Source organism: Bufo gargarizans, chromosome 4, assembly GCF_014858855.1.
Source record: "Bufo gargarizans isolate SCDJY-AF-19 chromosome 4, ASM1485885v1, whole genome shotgun sequence".
Taxonomy (NCBI): domain Eukaryota; kingdom Metazoa; phylum Chordata; class Amphibia; order Anura; family Bufonidae; genus Bufo; species Bufo gargarizans.
In genome coordinates, this window is record NC_058083.1 from 130,486,551 (window position 1) to 130,509,888 (window position 23,338).

Sequence of the window (23,338 nt, forward strand, 5' to 3'; positions counted from 1 at the left end):
CACAAGCGGTCCAAAACAGATCAGTTTTGCCCTAATGCATTCTGAATGGAAAAGGATCCGCTCAGAATTCTTCAGTGTGTCTATAATCAGTCTCCATTCTGCTCTGGAGGCAGACACCAAAACGTTGACGAAACTGAGCCAACCGGATCCGTCTTGGCACACAATGAGGACTGATCCGTTTTCTCTGACACAATCTGGCACAATAGAAAACGGATCCGTCTCCCATTGACTTTCAATGGAGTTCATGACGGATCCGTCTTGGCTATGTTACAAATAATACAAACGGATCAGTTTATGACGGATGTATGCGGTTGAATTATTGTAACAGATCCGTTTTTGCAGATCCATGACGGAACCGCCCAAAACGCTAGTGTGAAAGTAGCCTAAATTATATAAAAGATCAATGATAAAAGACAAAAAGGCCATTTTCTGTTACTCTTGACAGGCCAAACCCATGTAAAAGTAGCTATCTTCAGGGCACTCAGTGTTAATGCCGCACCTAGCACCTGCCTCCCAAGTGTCCCTCTTTTGGAGGGACAGTCCCTCTTTTTGACCAAGGTCCCTCTGTCCCTCTTTGACCTTTAAATGTCCCTCTTTTTGACCTGGAGAATTAATGCATAAATGTGCATGAATACATTTACTAAATTGCTCCTTACTAAACTATCTGTATGGTTTCTACCTGTATATTAGACCATTACTTCATTATTTGGTGCTATTTGGACCTTAAAATATCTATAATCTGTTGATTTATGAGCTAATATTTAAATGGATATTGAAACGCAAGAACAGAATTGTCCCAGGGGCTCCACTTGCTATAAAGAAATAAAGGAACCTATACGCACCTAACCGATCCCCAGCTGCCGCAGAGTCAGTAATTATGCTTTGGGCGGAGTAAGAGGCGTGGCCTACTATGAAAAAAAGTGAAGTGATGAGCGCCGCACATATTGACCTTTCTTACAATTTTCAAAAGTTGGGAGGTATGCTAGCAGACTTCCATTTACGTAAGGTACAAGAGTGCAGCGCCCACAGGAGGAGCTGGCACTCCTTCCCTCACCTGCAGTAAGAATCGACCTGATGGAAATGCCCAATAAATCCCTTGGTCCTACATAATGTGACAGGTTTATTTCATGACAGAATGTGTTACTATACTGCATTTTGTTTTGCTTGCTCTATCATGATGAATGCATAGAAATAACAGTAAATTTATTTTATTTTTCCCCCCTCAGATGTAAATGAGTGTTTGCAAAATCCATGTGGAAATGGTGGTTCTTGCTATAACACCATTGGAAGTTATGGATGTAATTGTTATCCTGGATACACTGGAGTAAACTGTAATGAAGGTAAGAGACATATATATATATATATATATATATATATGGGATTGTTTACTTTTAGGGGGTCACCATCACAGATTTCTTCACCAGACAAGGGTAGAATGTCTAAACTCGTGTTTTATTCCGGACGCTTCAGCAAAACCGGTTATGAAGTGGCAGCTTCAACTCATCGCGTCTGACAGCCACACAAAATAATAAACACTTTCCTGTCCAGGCTCTAACTAAACATATGACATGTCTCTCTGACTCAGTGGCGTAACTACCAGGGAAGCAGCTGCTTCAGGGCCCGGGCTGACAAGGGACCCGTCGCCCAACAGCGTGTCAGTCAAGTTTAATCTTTTTTATTTATATGCAAATTACCTTCCTAATGTGCCCAAAAGGTTGTCCCTCCGGCCGTTTGTGCCCAACCGCACCCGTTATCGCCAAGCCCGCAACCCCCCCCCCCCCCCTCTGTTAATTATTCACTGCTGTCCTCATCTTTTTTTTTTTTCTAAGTGCGCCGTAGTCTCGCGTATGCGCTGATGTTACTCATGTCCGGGCCCATGCGGTGTCCTGGCAGCAGCCTCAAATAGTGTAATCACGCATGCGCCAGCTTTCTCCTCTTTCTGGCGCATGCGCGATTACACTACTTGAGGCTGCTGCCAGGACACCGCGCGGGCTGCACATGAGTAACATGGGCGCATGCGAGAGACTACGGCACACTTAGAAAAATAAAAAAGGCGAGGACAGCAGTGAATAATTAATAGCGGGACGGTGCTGGGCTTGGCGATAATGGACGCAGCTGGGCACAAACGGCCGGAGGGACAGCCCTTTGGGCACGTTAGGAAGGTAATTTGCATATAAATAAAAAAGATTTTTATCAAAAATAAAAAGGACAGGTCGGGGTAAAAATAGTATATAAAAAATTGAGCGGGGGGCTGGGGGGCCCATACAAAAATTTGCTGTGGGGCCCAGGCACTTCTAGTTACGCCCCTGCTGTGACTCACCTATACATCACACACTGTCTCAGGTGAGGCTTTCTCAGCATAATAGTCCGGCAGCCTCCAGGCTGTAGCAAATACAAGTCCCTTTTGGGGATTGTGGTCCAGCAGTCCTCCCGACTCTAGCCTTGTGACCCTTGTGCCGCAGGTATCACTACGATCCCCAAATTACAGGCTGTCACTTAGTAGCCTCGTAGTACCTCAGCCTAGCCTGGCTGAGACCACACACCCAGAGACTTCACAGGCTTAACAGGCTTCTGTTTGCGGATAACACACTCCCCAGAGTGAGACACAACCCAGATCCAGTAGCAGGATTAAATAGGATCCCTGGACATGAGCATGCCTCAAGTCCCGGACTGGAACCTGGGGAACAGGCACCCACCCAACACATTGCCTGTTCCTAGTAAAAGCCCGCTCTGAACTAGCTGAACCAGCTACACTATCTATATGCTGTCCCCCAACAATTTTAGTGGACACCTGAACTAGGGTTTTTACTCCACCAAGGCCGGGCCCCTTGGTGACACACTCCCGGTGCACACAACACCCTTTTATCCTGCTTCCCTGGGACTTTACTGCACACCTCAATGTTCACATTGCCACAATATATATATATTTATATACACTGCCTGTCCAACAAAAAAGTTGCCACCTGGATTTAAGTAAGCAAATAGATTTGATGAGGATGAGTATCCTATTGGATAATTACTACATTGGCAATTATTTTTCAGCTGGCAGTTGCTTCTCATTTCTTAAACAATCATATCAAAAGACACATCTCGTGGTTGTGGAAAAGATGTCTGTTTGCGAAGGGCGAAGAGGGACCCGCGTTGAAAACCTTCTTCTGATCACAATTTTAAAGCTTCCACTAGAGGGAGCTCAGTGCAAAGAGATGTTTACAGCATCTTTTAAGGACAATAGTAACTGTATTAACCTATTAAGGACCCTGCCATATTTTACTTTAAGGACCAGGCAATTTTTTTGCAAATCTGACATGTGTCACTTTATGTGGTGCTAACTTTAAAACGCTTTTACTTATCTAGGCCATTCTGACATTGTTTTCTCGTCACATATTGAATTTCATGATAAGTGGTAAAATTGAGTTAAAAAATGTATTTTTAGTTATAAAAAAATATTAAACTTACCAAAAGTTTGAAAAAATTAGCAAATTTTCAATTTAATACCTCCAAAAATAGTTATTACTTTACATTCCCCATTAGTTTACTACATGTTTGGATCATTTTGTAAATGCCATTTTATTTTTTGGGGACGTTAGAAGGCTTAGAAGTTTAGAAGCAAATCTTGAAATTTTTCCGAAAATTTTCAAAACCCACTTTTTAAGAACCAGTTCAGATCTGAAGTCGCTTGGTGAGGCTTATATAATATAAAACACCCAAAAATGACCCATTTCAGAAACTACCCCGTTAAGGTATTCAAAACTAATTTTACAAGCCTTGTTAACCCTTTAGTTGTTCCAAAAAAATAAATGGAAAATGGAGATGAAATTTAAGAATTTAACTTTTTGGGCAGATTTTCCATTTAAATTTTTCTTTCACTAACAAAGCAAGGGTTAACAGCCAAACAAAACTCAATATTTATTGCTCTGATTCTGAAGTTTACAGAAACACCCCATATGTGTACGTAAACCACTGTACGGGCACACAGCAGGGTGCAGAAGGAAAGGAACACCATATGGTTTTTGGAAAGCAGTTTTCACTGAGATAATTTTAAGCTGCCATGTCACATTTGAAGACCCCCTGATGCACCCTTAGAGTAGAAACTCCAAAAAAGTGCCCCCGTTTTAGAAACTACACCCTCAAGGTATAAAAAACTGATTTTACAAACTTTGTTAACCCTTTAGGTGTTCAACAAGAATTAATAGAAAATAGAGATGACATTTCAGAATTTCACTTTTTTTGCAGATTTTCCATGTTAATCAATTTTTTCCAGTTACAAAGCAAGGAAAGGAAGACCATATGGTTTTTGGAAAGCAGATTTCACTGGGATAATTTTAAGCTGCCATGTCACATTTGATGACCCCCTGATGTACCCCTAAAGTAGAAACTCCAAAAAAAGACAAAATTTTGGAAACTACAGGATAAGGTGGCAGTTTTGTGGGTACTATTTTAGGTTACATGTGATTTTTGGTTGCTCTATTGCACTTTTTGTGAGGCAAGGTAAAAAAAATAGCTGTTTTGGCACTGTTTTATTTTTTGTTATTTACAATGTTCACCTGGCAGGTTAGATCATGTGGTAATTTTTATAGAGCAGGTTGTTACGGATGCGACAATACCAAATATGACAATTTTGGTTGTTTGTTTCAGTTTTACATAATATAGCATTTTTGAAGAAACATATTTTTTAGTGTCTCCACATTCTGAGAGCCATAGTATTTTCAGTTTTTTTGGCAATTGTCTTAGGTAGGATCTAATTTTTGCAGGATGAGATGACGGTTTTATTGGCACTATTTTGGGGTGCATATGACTTTTTGAACGCTTGCTATTACACTTGTGATGTAAGGTGATAAAAAAATGGCTTTTTTGACACAGTTTATATTTTTATTTTTATTTTTTTACAGTGTTAACCTGAGGGGTTAGGTCATGTGGTATTTTTATAGAGCAGGTTACAGATGTGGCAATACTTAATATGTATACTTTTTTTATTTTATTTAAGTTTTACACAATAATATCATTTTGAAACAAAAAAAATCATGTTTTAATGTCTCCATATTCTGAGAGCCATAGTTTTTTTCAGTTTTTGGCGATTGTCTTAGGTAGGATATAATTTTTGCAGGATGAGATGATGATTTGTTTGGCACTATTTTGGGGTGCATATGATTTTTTAATCACTTTGTATTACACTTTTTGTGATCTAAGGTGACAAAAAATGGCTTTTTTGACACAGTCGGGGAGGCCTGTGACGTAATCGGTGCAGGCGCAGTGAGGAAGCTGGCAGCAGCCGAGCGTCCTTCACTCACTGCGCCTGCGCCGAATACTAAACGGGACGGCGCAGGTGCGGGATTATGAGGACGATGCGGAGCAGAAGGATGTCAATAAATTGGACTTGGGGTGCCAAAAGGCGAGTAGACCGAGCCTCTAGTTGCTTCAGAAACGCCCTCATAGTACCTAGAGGCTCCATTAGCATATTATAAAAGTCAGTTTTTTTAAGAGAACGGTGACAGACAGGGAGTTAATAAACATACTGTTATGTACTGCTGAAATTAGAACATCGCTAACATGTCAGTCCGCTATCTAACAATTTTTCCTATGACAGAAACCCTTTAAGTTTTATACAATAACAACATTTTTTAAACAAAAAGAATGATATTTTAGTGTCTCCATATTCTTAGAGCCATAGATTTTTTTATTTTTTGGGAGATTGTCTTAGGTAGGTGCTCATCTTCTGCAGGATGAGGTGACGGTTAGATTGGTACTATTTTGGGGGTATACGCTTTTTTGATCACTTGGTGTTTCAATTTTAGTGATGTAAGGTGACAAAAAAATTGTTTATTTAGCACAGTTTTTATTTATTTTTTATTTATGGTGTTCAACTGAGGAGTTAGGTCATGTGATATTTTTATAGAGCCGGTCGATATGGACGCGGCAATTCCTAATATGTCTTTCTTTTTTTCCCTATTTTTAACATTTTTTTCCCTTTATTTTGGAAAAAGGACTTTTTTTTCTTGAAACTAAAAAAAAATAAAAAATTTGAAAAACTTTTTTTTTTCAACTTTTTTTCACTTTAGTTTTTTGTCCCACTCTGGGACTTCAACTTTTGGGGGTCTGTTCCCCTTTCCAATGCATGACAATACTTTAATTTATTGGCTGTAAGTGTATTACACATTGTAATACACTTACAGCCTGCATGCCTGTGAGATCACATGTCTGAAGCCCACACGTGCCGCAGTGATTTTACCGATTCAGGCTCATACAGCAGGGGACAGGCTATCAGTGACTGCCGGACCCCTGCCGCTGATCGGGCAGGCGCAGCTCCTGCACCCGCCCTATCACCATGCAGTACATATACGTCACTGGTCCTTAAGTCACGGTCAGATATGACGTACATGTATGTCATGGGTCTTTAAGAGGTTAAGTCCAATAAAAGAGCACCCACTAATAGTGGCAGCAGGTAAAGAGCTATGTAATATGTGAAGTGAAGCAGGAGATTTATCAGTGAAATTATGACCGTTTCCTGGTGTAAATACATTGATAAATATGGTGTTCAGGATGAGCGCCATCATTTTGAACATTTTAAAGCACCAGTTCCAGGAAGTACCAGTTGAAGCCAAGAGGAGCTTTTTTAGAACAATTTTTCTATTAAACTTTCTTCTGCTTAATGAAAAAGATTGTAAATTTCTCAGAAATGTGGCTCATTGCGTTTTCTATTCTGCATTGTCTGAGACTGTTTGATGCACATGTACTGGGAAAATGGCGGCGCAGGGGATCCCATACTCAGCTTTGCTATGGAGTACTTCTCTGGTACTGGAAATCCTACAGATTATCACCTATCATTGCCAGGAAGATAAAATACTTCACATGGGAGAATATCTCAACGATTATGATAATCATGACTGTGTTTCATCTTCGTACAGTTTTTGAACTGCTTATGTAATGAGAATACACATACAGCACTAGAAGATGATGTTTATAGCTAGCCATTGTATTTGTCACTTATGTATTTGTGATGATTCCTATTAATATTACTATTATTTTTACTATATTTCAAGTGATTATCATTTTACATATAACACTGTTTTCCCAACAGATATTAATGAATGTCTGAGTAACCCCTGTAGAAATGGGGCCACCTGCAATAATCTAGTCAATGCATTCTCCTGCTCCTGTGTTCCTGGATTCACCGGTAGATTCTGTGAAATAAGTGAGTACCTTACACAGTGTAGGGCATTTTGTGTATATTTGTGCCTTTTTACCTTTACTGATGATATTTATAATTTCTTTGGCAGATATCAATGACTGTACCCCCACATCGTGTAGTAATAGCGGCATCTGTATTGACTTAATAAATGGTTTTTCCTGCTCATGTCCTTCAAATTGGGGAGGCCCAACCTGCAACATTGGTAATGGATGATTATTATTTTACATTTTTTTATTTAAATCATGATATACATTAAACCTCTAATTTTGTACCTGTTCATGCTTTCCAGATGTGAATGAATGTACAACTGGACGTCATAGTTGCAGCCCTAATGCCAACTGTACAAACACCCAGGGGTCATATTACTGCACTTGCAACTCTGGCTATGTGGGTAATGGATTTACTTGCAAAGGTATAAAATTACCTTTTATATTTCTCCACATATCATATGCATGTTTATCAGACTAAAGTTATTCCTTTTGGAGTAATGACACAGTTACAGAATATTTTGTCTCTATTCCAGAGGACAGATTGTTTGAATACCGATCTGATGGCAGAGCTACACAGCGCACCCAAGATTTCTTTTCTCCTATGATTGACATCCCAACAGGCTTTCCTTTTGGTGCATCATTTTATAACCAGTTATATGTAAGTTTCAGATTTCCTATTTTATAATGATGACACGATGATTTAATTTTTGATGGGAGCATTGGGGGCTGAGTGGGGGGGGGTCTTTGGGCTTATCTGAGGTTCGAATAGGGGCTGAGTGGGGATCTTTGGGCTGATCTGAGGTCTGTGGGCTGATCTGAGGTCTGATGGGGCTCTGAGTGGGCTGATCTGAGGTTGAATTGGGGTCTTTGGCTGATCTGATGTCTGAAGGGGGCTGAGTGGGGGTCTTTGGTGTTATTTTACCATTCTATACTGTTTTAATATTTCTATTGTAATTTTTACATTATGTTTGAAAATCTTGTTGGCACTTGAAATATGTGCAATGCTGCTATTTTTATGTTCTGCATATAAGAAAATGTTTACAATTAAAATGTTTTAATTAAATGTTCTATTTTACTATTTTTATTATTGGGTCGAAAAGCTGATTGGGGGAGGGGGGATTGTAACGGGGCTGCTGTAGAATATCTAAAATTAGCTGGTCAAGTAAAATGTTGCATGCAACAATCAGTAAATAGGTAGCCGACAAAAAAGGGGCGGACCAAAGGGCGCATTCAATGGGCGGGGTCAAGAGGCGGAAAAATTAGCTTTTGCCTAGGGTGGCAAAAATCCTTGCACCAGCCCTGGTTGTATGTTCTAATAACTATGTTCTAATAACTATGTAAACTCTTTTTCTTCTTTTTAACAGTTCACAGATAATGGCATTATAGTTTTTCGTCGAACCTCTTATGAATCATTATATACACTGAGATATCCTTATAGTACCTTCTACAACAGTGATTATTATACACCCCCCATGATTGCTGTTTTCTGGGCAGATGCAGATTTCTCCGCAATGGGAGAACTTTACTATCAGGTGAGATATTTATTTCTATAACTCAATTCTCAATATATCAGCATTGAATAGACACAAGCTCTTCTAAATTGTAGAACATTAGAGAGATTCAGAGAAACTATTATATATTTCCAGTTCTGTTATGTATTTGATGTAAGAATGATGGCATCTGCTGAGTTCTATATTGACTATAGTATCAACTAACTGGGAAAAAAGTGTTCCCCTCAATGAAAATTATGTACAATCAAAGTCTAGAAAAGTAATAAAATTGAAAGCTGTTCACTTTTCTTTTAGATTCTGAAATATAAGAATCTCTCTGCTCTTTGTTTTCCAGACATATAACTTCCAAGCTTCACCCAATTTAAATCCAAACTTCAAAAGCCAACTTGAAACAGAAATAAATTCATATTTTCCTTCCCTTCATAAAAAATTTCAAGCTCTTTGGGCCATAAAGATAACATGGCATCAGGTTCTGCCCTATCCTTGGTATTTCTTCAATTCCTTTGAGGTAAGATAACTAAGAACAACAGGACAAGACACATTGCTTTTAGAAATGAGCGAATTGAAGCTGACAAAGTCGAATTCGTTACAAATTTTAAGAAAAATTCGATTCTGAACGAATGTGAATTTCCATATGCTTTGTGGTAATGAATCGCACTATTTCCTACAACGGCAGGGGCGGCAAAAATGGCATCTAAAATGGCAGCTACACGTGTGAGGACGTGTCAAGGAACTATTGGGAGGCAGGATAGCCCATAATGCCATGAATGCAGCCAAGCAGCAGCCAGCCAGCCCGGTGATGTCACAGCCCTATAACTACGGCGGCCATCTTAGATGCTGCCATTCACCATCGTACATTGGTCAGGGACAGATGTGTATGCAGGCTCTAGGGAGAGTGAAAGAAAAACTAATTGTTAAAAAAAAAAGGAAAGAAGCGATTTACTAGTGCAGTGAAAGGATAGTGAGAGGAATCATTTCACAGGCAGGGAGAGACATCTGCAGATGCTCGTAGGGAGAGTGTCACTGCCTGCCCTGTGAGGGATCTTAGAAGATCGGATAGACTTGCAGCATGTGAGTCTATCTGACAGGTCTTTCTGTTTTTCCTTTCTATTTGCTGTTGTGGGCAGGATTCCACCTCTCGACAGGTACTGGTCATTAGCTGTTTAAGAGGCTTTATTTAAGTCCGCCTCTTACTGCTGACTTTGCGGTTTATATTTTCCTTCTGGAGTTCTATACTGGTTGTTTGTGGATCCTCTACTTCCTGCTCATCTCAAGCTAAGTCCTCCTGTTTTCTCCTTTGTGCGTGTGTTGCTTCTAGGTCTCAGGGTAACGCTAGTCCCTTCACGGTGGAAGGTACCAGCTGTCTCATTCCCCGTTCCCTAAGTTAGGGTTTGCAACAGTGTCAGCAGGGCTTAGGTTCCAGCGTACGAGTTCCTTCACCATCAGGACTTGCTCATACTGTCAGCAGTCAGGGAGAGGCTCAGGGATTGTTAGGAGGTTACCATTCCCTCCTCCCTAGCTTTGGGGCCTTGTCTGTTTTCCTGTTGCTGTTTGTTTACTTGGTGTTCCTCTTATCCCCATCTACCGTGAAAGACAGTCATCAGAATTTAATCATTGTGAAAACCAGCAATTTACAAGTGCAGGGAAAAGACAGTGAGAGGAATCATTTGTGCAGATCATTTGTGCAGATGCTAGGGAGAGTTATAGTATCCTCATAGCATCCTATAGTATCATCATTTATGCAGATCATTTGTGCAGATGCTAGGGAGAGTTATAGTATCCTCATTGTGAAAACAATCAATTTACAAGTGCAGGGAAACATTACATGGGGATCCAGATCTGTTATACCGATCTGTTATTCCAGCAATTAGTTATTGGGGTGCAAGTGCTATGTTGAAAAGCCTTTAGTGGCAGGTCACTTTTGCTGTTAACTGCGCTGATATCATTTAGTGGCCTATTTCAATACAAATATCTATGCAGGTCACCTTTGTTGTTTTTTTACGCTAAAATCAGTTGCAGTCATTTCTGGTGAAAGAGTATAGGGCGGTATTTCAGTAATACATGAAACATTTAAATGCACTGCACGGTTGCATTCATTTCTGGTGAAAGAGTATAGGTTCTTATTTCATAAAAAAAATTAAAATATATGCTCACTGCTGGTGAAAGCGTATAGTAGCCTATTTCAGTCCAACACGAAAAATAAATTTTGCAGTTATTTCTGTTGAAAGCGTATAGGGACGTATTTTAGTAAACAAATAAAAATAGATACGCACTGCACTGTTGCAGTAATTTCTGGTGAAAGCATATAGTGGCCTATTTCAGTCCAACAAGAAATATATTTTCTCAGGTCACTTTTGCAGTTATTTCTGGAGAAAGCGTATAGTGGCCTTATTTCAGAAAAATAAATACCCACTGCCAGGGTTTTTTTTCTCAGAGAAAAGGTGGTGGAACTCACCCCCCTCCCCTGGCCACGCCCCTACCCACCCCTAGGACCGCCACTTAAAACCGCCCCTTTAGAGAACAGTAAGTAAGCAGCCTAAGCAGCAGGGCCGCAGTGGCGACTCTAGGAACAATATATAGGGAGGGCACAAAGATACCACAGTCAAAAATGGGGGGGCAAAAACAAAATAAGTATATATAAATACGATTACAAAATACGAGAGAATTGCGGTATGCAGGGATACCTTTATAATAAAGCAATTTACTTACAAAAGAAGCTATTCAGTCGTCTGCTGTGCCGCCCTCTGCTTGCTTCCGCGGATTCTTTCCCCTTCTTTCTGTCTCTCGTCAGTGCGCAGGCGCACTGTTATGGTGGATCTTTGGAAGACACACTATTATGGGGGCATCTGTGGATGACACATTATGCCTCTCATTAGCCCTCATTATGCCTCTCATATCAGCCCTTATGCCTCATTAGCCCCCATTATGCCTCTTATCACCCCCATATCAGCCCTTATGCCTCATTAGCCCCCATATCAGCCCTTATGCCTCATTAGCCCCTGTTATAAGCCCTTATGCCTCATTAGCCCCCATTATAAGCCCTTATGCCTCATTAGCCCCATTATTCCTATTATTAGCCCCCATTATGCCTCAATAGCCCCCATTATAAGCCATTATGCCTCATTAGCCCACATTATGCCCCTTATTAGCCCCCATATGCCTAATTAGCTCCTATATGCCTAATTAGCCCCATTATGCCTAATTATCCCCATTATGCCTCCAATTAGCCCCATATGCCTCCAATTAGCCCCCATATGCCTCCAATTAGCCCCATGTGCCTCCAATTAGCCCCCATATGCCTCCAATTATCCCCCATGGCCCCATATGCCTCCAATTAGCCCCCATAACCCCCATATGCCTCCATTTAGCCCCCATATGCCTCCTATTAGCCCCCATATGCCTCCTATTAACCCCATATGCCTCCTATTAGCCCCCATATGCCTCCTATTAGCCCCATATGCCTCCAATTAGCCCCTATAATGCCCCCAGCAGCCACATTTTTTATAAAATAAAAAAACACTTTCCTCTCCTGCTCCTGGACGGAAGCCGCCTGCAATTTTCTCCCTCCTCAGTCGACTGTGCTCTAAACTGGCGCGCACAGCGTGAGGTCACAGAGCGCTCATTAGTATTCACCTGGGGGAATCAGCGGGGGGGCACCCGGGGGGAAGGCAAGGAACAACATAGGGGGAGCGATTGCCCCCCCTCGCCCCCCTCTAGCGACGCCACTAGCGGGCCAGCTGGGCCAGTAACTAAAGGGGGGCGGGGCGAGTGGGAGAAAATTGGTGGCGGAACGCCGTTCCGGGGCGTTCCGCCAGAAAAAAAGCCCTGCCCACTGCACTGTTGCAGCAAATACTGTTGAAAGCGTATAGGGACGTATTTCAGTTAAAAAAGAAAATATATACCTACTGCTTTGTTGCAGTAATTACTGGTGAAAGAATATAAGGCCGTATTTCAGTAATACAAGAAAAATATATACCCACTGCTAGAGATGGCCGGTTCGCCCGGCGGTCGTTTCGTGGTGAACTTTTCTCGTTCGCGGTTCACCGAACGGGCAAACATATGGCGATGTCCGCCAGCACCATATTCTTTTACATTGTGAAGAACTTTGACCCATGACACATCCATCAGGTGGTACAGGACAGCCAATTAAGACGTTTCAGCACATGGACATACCCCTTACCTTATAAATAAACCCGATCTGGCCACCATTTTACATTCAGTCTTTTGCCAGTGTAGGGAAAGGTTGCTGTGTGGAGCAGGAACAGACTGTAAGGGACACTAAACGCTAGCTAATATGGTCACAAAAGTCCTTTTAAGGACTGGTATAGGTGTGCTATCAATAGGTGTGACTTACTGAGGGGTGTAATATACTTGTAATGTACTTTCTAACATACAGATGCAACATCGTTAGCGCTCCTCTTTTTTTGCATATAGTTACAAACGAAACGCAATTTTCTCTTCTTCACAATAGCAATACATAACATGGCCAGTAGATGGCAGTGTTGAGCCAAACTACAAAATTAAGCAGTAGTATTCGAATCTGGATATACTGTAACCCTTACCCGTTTCACTATCATCATGATGTATTATATAGTATCAGCAGTGTTTTAAGGTTAAGAAGGAGGGTAATACTTGCAAGGATGGAAGAGGACCAGCTGTGGCTCTGCTGATTGCAATTTTGCTGCCTAATTACAATAGTATAATGCACTTCGGATGAAAGCCTGTAATAAATGCCTATGGTTCCTGAGGCTGTGTATTTATTAAGAGCTCAAGTGGCAATAAGTGACCTTTCCCTGAAATCTGAGTTGTCACAATGCTAATATCAAATTCTGCAGGGCTGGAGGAGTCTGTGCTATTGAATCCTCCTAATGGAGCAGGCATAGCTCCTCATCCTATGCAATGACAGGCGCTGTTTATATCGGCTCACAGATGTAGCAGAGCTGCAGCGAATCGAGTGACTATGTAAAAGTGTAAAGGACAAACTCAGTTCGATGACCTCTGCCAGCTTTGGTACTTTCAAAAGCAGAACGGCAGCCCAAAGCAGTTTGCGCAGCCCGGCTTCTCTTCTGTCTTCTTTCTTCAGGACCTGGGTAAAGGACCTGTGGTGACGTCACTGCGCTCATCACATGGTCCATCACATGATCTTTTTTACCATAGTGATGGATCATATGACGGGCCATTTGATGAACGTAGTGACATCATCAAACGTCCTATTCCTCACAGAACAAGACAGAAGTGATTTTAACATAATGGGGGGGTTGCACTTTTGAACACTTTGGGCTGCCGTTCTGCTTTTGAAAGTACCAAAGCTGGCAGAGCTCACTCCTAGACCGACAGGTGTCCGACTACATCAGGTTAACGGCCGATGTGGACGCTCTGAGAAGCGAAGAACCCCTGGACTACTGGGTGTGCAGGCTTGACCTGTGGCCAGAGCTGGCACAATTTGCCATGACACTCTTGGCTTGCCCCTCGTCCAGTGTCCTGTCCCAAAGGACGTTCAGCGCAGCAGGGGGGATCATGACCGATAAGCTCACTTGCCTAGCTCACGACAGTGTGGACTACCTCACATTTCTAAAAATGAATGAGGCATGGATTTCGGAGGAATTCAACACATGTGGTGACCTTGTTTAATAGAATTTCCTCATGACAGTCCACAAATATCTGCCACCACCCAGAACAAATAATGGTCCCTGTCTTAGGTAAATACAGCAGCACAAAAGGCCTTTCTGTCCGTTGAATGCCTAATGTTTTGGGCCTCGGAGTAATTCAACATCTGTGATGACCACGTGTTTCAACTATTATCATTAGGAGTTTGTTCAAAAGGGGGGATTTCTTTTTTTTTTTTAGTTCTTTTGAACATATGTATTTGACCTGTATTTGTAATGGCCTTGAGCAAAATTTATTATCCGTTGACCGTCTAATAGACCTCCAGCTACATACTTAATTGTTCTTTTATGTAGGCTGAATGCATAATTTTTGGGGCCTGTAGTCCACTGGCCTGCTGTAAAATTGATATCCAATGACCATGTAATCTACCTCCAGCAACATACTTACTTGTTCTTTTCTGTACGCTGAATGCATAATTTTTGGGGCCTGTAGTACACTGCCCTGCTATAAAATTAATATCCAATGACCGTGTAATCTACCTCCAGCCACATACTTACTTGTTCTTTTCTGTATGCTGAATGCATAATTGTTGCAGCCTCTGAGAAATTCAACTCCAGTGACTACAACATGTTATCGAATTTCAACTATTATCATTAGGGCTTTTTTTCAAGAGGGGGGATTTCGTTAGCCATGTTTTTAATCCAATTTTATATTTTTAGGTCTTTTAAACATATGTATTTGACTTGTATTTGTACTGGCCTGCAGTAAAATTGATATCCATAGACCTCTAGCCACATACTTAGTTGTTCTTTTATGTACGCTGAATGCATAATGTTTGGGGCCTGTAGTCCAGTGGCCTACAGTAACATTTTTATCCATTGACCGCATAATGTACCTCAAGCCACATAATCAGAATTTCTTTTATGTCAGGTGAATGCCTAATTTTTAAGGCCCTTACTCCCGTGGCCTAAAATAAAATTTGTCTAGACTCCAACAGGGCACATTTAAGAGAATTTCCCTTTTAAGGCGCATAAAAATGTCCTCTGATTAAGACGCATATTTTTTGTTGGAATTTTTGTCATTGATCCCTGTCTATGTTGTGGGATTATTTGTGCAAGTATTTGATGGCTGCAAATATGAGCTCAAGTTTTTTCAGGTTCGCCTGCAATTAAAGTGAAAGGGGCCCGCCGCAAACTTGCGGTTCACAAACATTTGATCGCGTTTGCGCGATCGCATTCGCGAATCATCCTGGCCGATGTTCGTCCATCACTACCCACTGCACTGCTGCATTAAATACTGGTGAAAGTGTATAGTGGCCTTATTTCAGTAATACAAGAAAAATATATACCCACTGCACTGTTGCAGTTATTTCGGGTGAAAGAGTTTAAGGCCGTATTCCAGTAATACAAGAAAAATACACTCACCTAAAGAATTATTAGGAACACCTGTTCTATTTCTCATTAATGCGATTATCTAGTCAACCAATCACATGGCAGTTGCTTCAATGCATGTAGGGTTGTGGTCCTGGTCAAGACAATCTCCTGAACTCCAAACTGAATGTCAGAATGGGAAAGAAAGGTGGGCTACAACAGCAGAAGACCCCACCGGGTACCACTCATCTCCACTACAAATAGGAAAAAGAGGCTACAATTTGCACGGGCTCACCAAAATTGGACTGTTGAAGACTGGAAAAATGTTGCCTGGTCTGATGAGTCTCGATTTCTGTTGAGACATTCAAATGGTAGAGTCCGAATTTGGCTTAAACAGTATGAGAACATGTATCCATCATGCCTTGTTACCACTGTGCAGGCTGGTGGTGGTGGTGTAATGGTGTGGGGGATGTTTTCTGGGCACACTTTAGGCCCCTTAGTGCCAATTGGCCATCGTTTAAATGCCACGGGCTACCTGAGCATTGTTTCTGACCATGTCCATCCCTTCATGACCACCATGTACCCATCCTCTGATGGCTACTTCCAGCAGGATAATGCACCATGTCACAAAGCTCAAATCATTTCAAATTGGTTTCTTGAACATGACAATGAGTTCACTGTACTAAAATGGCCCCCACAGTCACCAGATCTCAACCCAATAGAGCATCTTTGGGATGTGGTGGAACGGGAGCTTCGTGCCCTGGATGTGCATCCCTCAAATCTCCATCAACTGCAAGATGCTATCCTATCAATATGGGCCAACATTTCTAAAGAATGCTATCAGCACCTTGTTGAATCAATGCCACATAGAATTAAGGCAGTTCTGAAGGCAAAAGGGGGTCCAACACCATATTAGTATGGTGTTCCTAATAATTCTTTAGGTGAGTGTATATATCCACTGCACTGTTGCAGTTATTTCTGTTGAAAGCGTATAGGACAGTATTTCAGTAAAAAAAGAGAAATATATACCCACTTTACTGTTGCAGTTATTTCTGGTGAAAGCGTATAGTAGCCTTATTTCAGTAATACAAGAAAAATATATACCCACTGCACTGTTGCAGTTATTTCTGGTGAAAGCGTATAGTGGCCTATTTCAGTTCAACAAGAAATATAATTACTCAGGTCACTTCTGCAGTTATTTCATACACACAGTTGACATTTGGTGTTATTTGCGTTCAAACCATTTATTGCCAGTTCAGTACAATAAGAGAAAAATATACGCAGTCCACATTTTGGTGTAATTTGCTCTAAAAGCGTTTATTGCCATATGTAAGAAACAAAAGTAAAAAATATATGCAGTTAACTTTTTCTCTTATTTACGCTAAAATCATTTATTGGCCTTTTCAGTCCAAAACGAGAAATATATAGGCAGTTCACGTGTACTTGTATTTGTGCTAAAAGTGGTTAGTGGCCTATTTCTGTCCAAAAAGAGAAATATATTCTGGGCTTTTAGGGTTGCTTTAATTTGCTTTTAATTATTTTAGTTCAGCTAAAAGTATGTCAGACAGAGAAGTGCCAGGACCTGCACAGAGGAGTGGCAGAGGCATAATTGTTTTTGGCGCAGGCAGAGGTTGCAGCAGATTAAGGGGCCGTGGCAGCAGGAGTTGCAGCAAGAGGCCTGAGCTCCCGGTGTCATCTAGAGGTTGTGTCTTGACTAACAACCAAGCAGTTATTGATTGGTTAACTCGGTCATCCAATTCATCCCAAGTGACATTGGACACCCCCAGCCAACAGTCGGTGGATTCATCAGACACAACCCTTAGTTGGCATGGCCCGGGATCAGGCCCTCTGCCCTCACCTGTCCTCAAACTGCCTCTGTCCTTTGCTGTTCCCTCAGCCACAGAAGTACTATCTACAGTGAGCTCAGGTCTACTATTCAGTGAGGATGAGCTATTCAAGGACAGTCAGCAGCTAATGCCCAGCCAATATTTGAAGGAGACATCCGCCGCTTCCTCCGCTAGGAGGGCATGTAGTGATGAGGAGAGTGGTATGGGAGGTGGTGTTGCGAGCGGTCAGACTCCTGACCTAGAGAGCGTTGAGGAAGACACAAGTGAATTGCAGACACTACTCGATGATGATGAAGCCGATCGCACTTGCGAGCCGGGTGAAGAAGGGGCTTTATCATCATCGGGAGAAGAGGATGGCAGCTTGCCCACGAGGCAGCGGCTGAGCCAGCAACGTGGTAGCATGGATGGGAGTCAGCAGGGTGGCAGCATTGGGAGATCAGCAGTCAAAAAAGGCCCGGGGTAGACCAGCCGTTTCGCAGTAGCCAACTGCCCGGAAAGGAGTGATGCATGGGTTCACGCAAGCAGCGGAAACTAGCAATCAGTCCGTGCAGAGTGTTGGGGGTAAAATCAGCTACTCGGCGGTGTGGCAGATTTTTGTCAAAACTCCGGAGGAGGTGAACATGGCCATATGTCGAATCTGTGGGCAGAAGGTGAGGCGTGGCCAGGGGGCCAATGTTGGCACCACTGCCCTGCAACAACATAAGCAGCAACACCATAAAGTGGCCTGGGACAATTGTGACTCTGATGTGGTGGTCTAGCCTGGCACAGCCACTGCTGCATCACCTAGTGTCACGCACCCTATTGCAGGCAGTCAAGGCTCCACCGGCTCAGCAGAAGGAAGCTGTCTGTCTGTCCCATCATCTGCTGGTCCTGAAGCTCCTTCTCCTCCTACTTCTACTCCTTGTCAGACATTCCGCCAGCAATCAATCACTGAAGCGATTGCCAAGAGACAGCAGTATGCATGCATGCATCCAACGGCACAGAAGCTGAACGTGCTCCTGGCCAAGTTGCTGGTGCTGCAGTCCCTCCCTTTCCAAGTGGTGGACTCTGCACCTTTCATAGAACTGATGTCTTGTGCCAAGCTGAGGTGGAGAGTCCCAAGCTGTCACTTCTTTTCACAAAAGGCAGTACAAGCCCTGCACATGTATGTAGAACAGGAGGTGGGCCAGTCCTTGAGCTTGTCTGTGTCTGCTAAAGTGCATGATAGCGCCGATTTGTGGAGCTGTAACTACGGTCAGGGACAATACATGTCCTTTACAGCCAACTGGGTGAATATGGTTCCTGCACAGCCACACTAGCAACTAGGCCAGGTGACGCTGCTTCCGCCTCCACGTTGTCACACCATTTGTCCTGCAACAATGTCCGCCTCTGCCTCCTCATCCTCCACCATGTCCTGAGCCTCCACTGCAGGGACAAGTCACAGTGCCCCTCCAGCATTCCACATGTGCAGGGCACGGCGGTGTCACGCGGTTCTGCACCTGGTTTGCCTGGGCGAACGTAGTCACACGGGGGAGGAACTGCTCCATGTCCTTCAGAAATTTATCGACTGCAGGCTTTCTCCGCTACAACTGAATTGTGACCGACAATAGGAAGAACATGTTGTTGGCACTGCGTCAAGGAAGGCTGAGCCATGCGCCCTGCATGGCACACGTGTTCAATATGGTTGTCAAGCGGTTCCTAAAGTCTTCCACCCATCTGCAAGACATCCTAAATATGGCCAGGAAACTTTGCATGCACTCCCCTTTGTAACGTCGATGTCAGCCAGTGGCAGCTCATGCCTGCTATTTTCTCAGGTCCTTTGAGGAGGCCACGTTATTTGTTAGTCGCCAGGACTACGGGATGAACCCTGTCATTCCACTGCTTCATGTCCTGGAACAGATGCTGGTGAATATGGCTTGTCAGGGGACTGGAGACATGGTGCCTAGATCTCACGGCCACGTGAGCCCTGTGGGGGCTGAACTGGAAGAGGAGGAGGAGGGGCAGGAGGAAATTGGAGCACAGGCAATATGTAGCCAATTGAGTGTTTTTTCTACTGCAGTGACAGGAGTGGAGGAGCAGGAGCAGCCAGAGGAGCAAGAGGGCAATGAGGAAGACGAGACAGAGGACCCAGACACACCGTGGCAGTATGCAGTGGAGATGGATGCAGGGAATCCCTCAGAGTCACTTGCACAAATGGCCCGCTGCATGCTCAATTGTTTACTTAGCAGAATTGTCACCATTTGGCAGAGGGACGACTTAAGGCTCTCCACCATGTTGGAACCTTGCTACAGTTTCAAAATAAGGGCCTTTTTTAGACCCACTGAGAGGGAAGACAAACTGAAGTACTACAGAGACATCCTATGTAGTCAGTTGGCCTCTGCCTATCTGCTTCATCGTCCATCTTCCCGCAGGTCTCTCCTCTCCTCTGCACTCACATACTCTGTCATTTTGCCACTCTATGGCCTCCTCATGCTGCCGCCACCTCCAGAATCTCTGTCTTTAAGACACTCTGTAGCCTCCTGATGCTGTCACCAACCCCAGACTCTGTCTTTGTAACACTCTGTGGCCTTCTCATACTGCTGCGAACTTCACACTGTGTTATTATGTCACTCTGTGGCCTCCTCATGCTGCCGCCACTTCCAAACTCTGTCATTTTGCCACTCTGTAGCCTTCTTCACGCTAACATGGATCTTTAAGACTGAGTTAATACTTAAGTTATTTGGTCAGTTTTGGCCATGTGACTACCCAAATAAGTGAAGTGTGCAGTGATTCTAATAGCGACACCTGTCATCTGCATGTCATCCTCACTGACAGTATTATTTCACTAACCCAGCACACTACCTACACGTGTTACTGCAAGGCACAGTGTTCTAAATCAATATAAATGCTCTCTGCAACCTGGAAATAGCAATTTTTAATGCGATTCACCACAAATAAATTCGGATCAAAGCTAATTTTTTCAGATTTTTATTTTTTTTATTTTTGAGAAATTTGCTAATCTCTAATTGGTTTCTTCAAATGTTTCCTCATTCACTTGTAAAACTTTCCACACTCAAAAGTCAAATAGCTTGAGGACAACAGCTGCTATAGCCTGGTCATTGGATTGAGATTTGGTGTGGTGCTGTGTGGTTTATGCCAAACATAGCATTTAGTTTCATTAGTGTGATCCACAACACAGATGGCTTTGGCCCATAGTTATTTCTATACACTGATGCTCTTAACCTTTCTGTTCTTAGAACCAGGAGCAGACATGCAGCAGAATGCATAGGGCACCTGTGCAAGGACAGAAAATTAAGCACTTACAATTGAAATGACAGTAGGAAGATGATTTTAACGTAGCATTTGGCACCATCACCTACTAGGCCCCTATGCAGCTGCACAGGTTGCATACGTAGTATGTTCGCCTCTGCTTATTTCCCACCTGTTTTCCATCTAAATCGGGACTCATAGGTCATTAACTCTTAGTTTTTAATATCATTAGTACCGAATGCAGACAGCTGTAAATACTCAGCCAATACTTAAATTCAATAAATATTATATTTTATTAATAATCTATTGCATGCAACCTATTGTTCTAACTGTAACATTTTTATTCCAGACAAACACCTACCAAGCTGTGTTAGTCACAGATGGCATATTTTCTTTCTGCCTGATGCGATTTGCAGATGGAGGAATGAATTGGAGATATTACTCACTTCCTAGTTATTACCTACCAAAAATGGGCTATTTCAGGTATATTGCTCTAAGCATGATTTTTAGTTTTAAAGTTTAGTGCAATTTTTCTTCCTAGAACTCCAATGGATGTTTATTAATTGTGCACTGCATGTCTGCTTTACCTCAGAATATGACCTATTGTTTAAATCACCTTTTTGAGCTAAACATAATATTTTTTATCTATTACCAGCATGTTTGGTGGATGTTGAGTCTTTAAATATTACACCCACTTAGTAGCTGCACATGTACCACAGACACCGGGCTTCTGCTCTTTTAAACAGCAGACACCCACAGGCAAAGTCCATGATTAGCAATAATGGTGATCATGTACTTGTAAACCCTCAGATGCCGTGGTCAATTGTGACCACAGCATCTGAGAAGGCTTTTCCTGGAAGTGCTATGCTCCTGAGGGCTAGAACCCAAGAATGGCAGACTTGGACCCTTCAAAGGATGCGATGCCTGCCACAACAATATTCTAGGGAGCCCTGACTGCAGCAGGTCTCCATAGGAATGTATTGAATCTCCCATAGACTGCAAGGGTAATTCTTTGCAGTCTATGGGAGAAGAGATCAGATGATTGCATTTTCAACTCCCCTAGGGCTGTGATGGCTAACCTCTGGCACTTCAGCTGTGGTAAAACTCCCAAGAGGTAAACTTGCTTGGCTGTTCTCAGAACTCAATAGAAATTAATGAAGCATGCTGGGAGTTGTAGTACCACTGCCCTAGGGGGACTTAAAAAAGTGTAAAGAAAGTTTTTAAAAGTTTTTAACCCCTTCATGACTGCAATCCGTATATATACGTGCTATTTGCACATGACCCGTGCAGCTACCACGTGTATAGACGTCAGGCAGTTCTTTAATCCAAACGCTGCAAAGCGCTTGGATTAAAGCTTCTGCCCCTGCGCTGCTGCTGTCACGGACAGCATACAGTCTAGTAATGCCGGCAAGGGACCACTGTGCAGACTAACCAATCGGATCGCGGCAGTGTTAAAATGTCGGTTTCAGTCTCTGATTTGCGCTCTGCAAATCAGAGCCTGAAATCAGGTAATGTGTCCTGAAGCCCTCCGATCTGTGCCCCCTTCTGTGTGCCTCCAATTCCCCCCACCACCACCACGTGAGTCCTGCCTCTGCCTGCCCCTGATGCGGTAAAATAAGAAGTAAAAAAAAAAAAATTGCCTTTTCCTATAAAAATAAAATAAAAATTAGGTATCACCGCGTCCGTAACGACCATCTATATAAATATATCACATGATCGACCCCGTCCAATAAACACCATTAAAAAAAACTGTGTAGAAAAAGAAATTTTTGTCACCTTAATCACAAAAAGTGCAACACCAAGCGATAAAAAGGGCTTATACACCCCAAAATAGTACCAATCAAATTGTTACCTCATTGCGCAAAAAATTAGCCCCTATTTAAGACAATCGCCCAAAATATATGGCTCTCAGACTATGGAGACACTAAAACATCATTTTTTGGGGGTTTCAGAAATGCTATTATTGTGTAAAACTTAAATAAATAAGAAAAAGTACACATATTGGGTATTGCCACGTCCATAACGACTTGCTCTATAAAACGGTCACATGACATAACCCCTCAGATGAACACTGTAAAAATAAATAAATTAAAACTGTTCCAAAACAACCAATTTTTTGGTCACCTTGCCCCATAAAGTGTAATAATGAATGATCATAAAATAATAAGTACCCAAAAATGGTACCAATAAAAACCTAAACTTTTTCTGCAAAAAACGAGCCCCTGCACAAGACGATCGACAGAAAAATAAAAAACATATGGCGTTCAGAAAATGGACACACCAAAACATAATTTGTTTTTCAAAAATGCTTTATTATTTAAAACTGAAACAAACAAACAAAGTAGACATATTTGATATCACTGAATCCGTAACAACCTGCTCTATAAAAATATCACATGATCTACCATGTCGGGTGAATCTTGTAAAAAATTAAAAATAACAAAACCTTGCCTCACAAAAAACATAATATAGAGCAATTAAAAATCATATGTACCCCAAAATAGTACCAATAAAACTGACACTTTATCCCCTTGTTTCCAAAATAGGGTCACTTTTTGGGAGTTTCTACTGTAGGGGGGCTTCAAATGGGACATGGCAT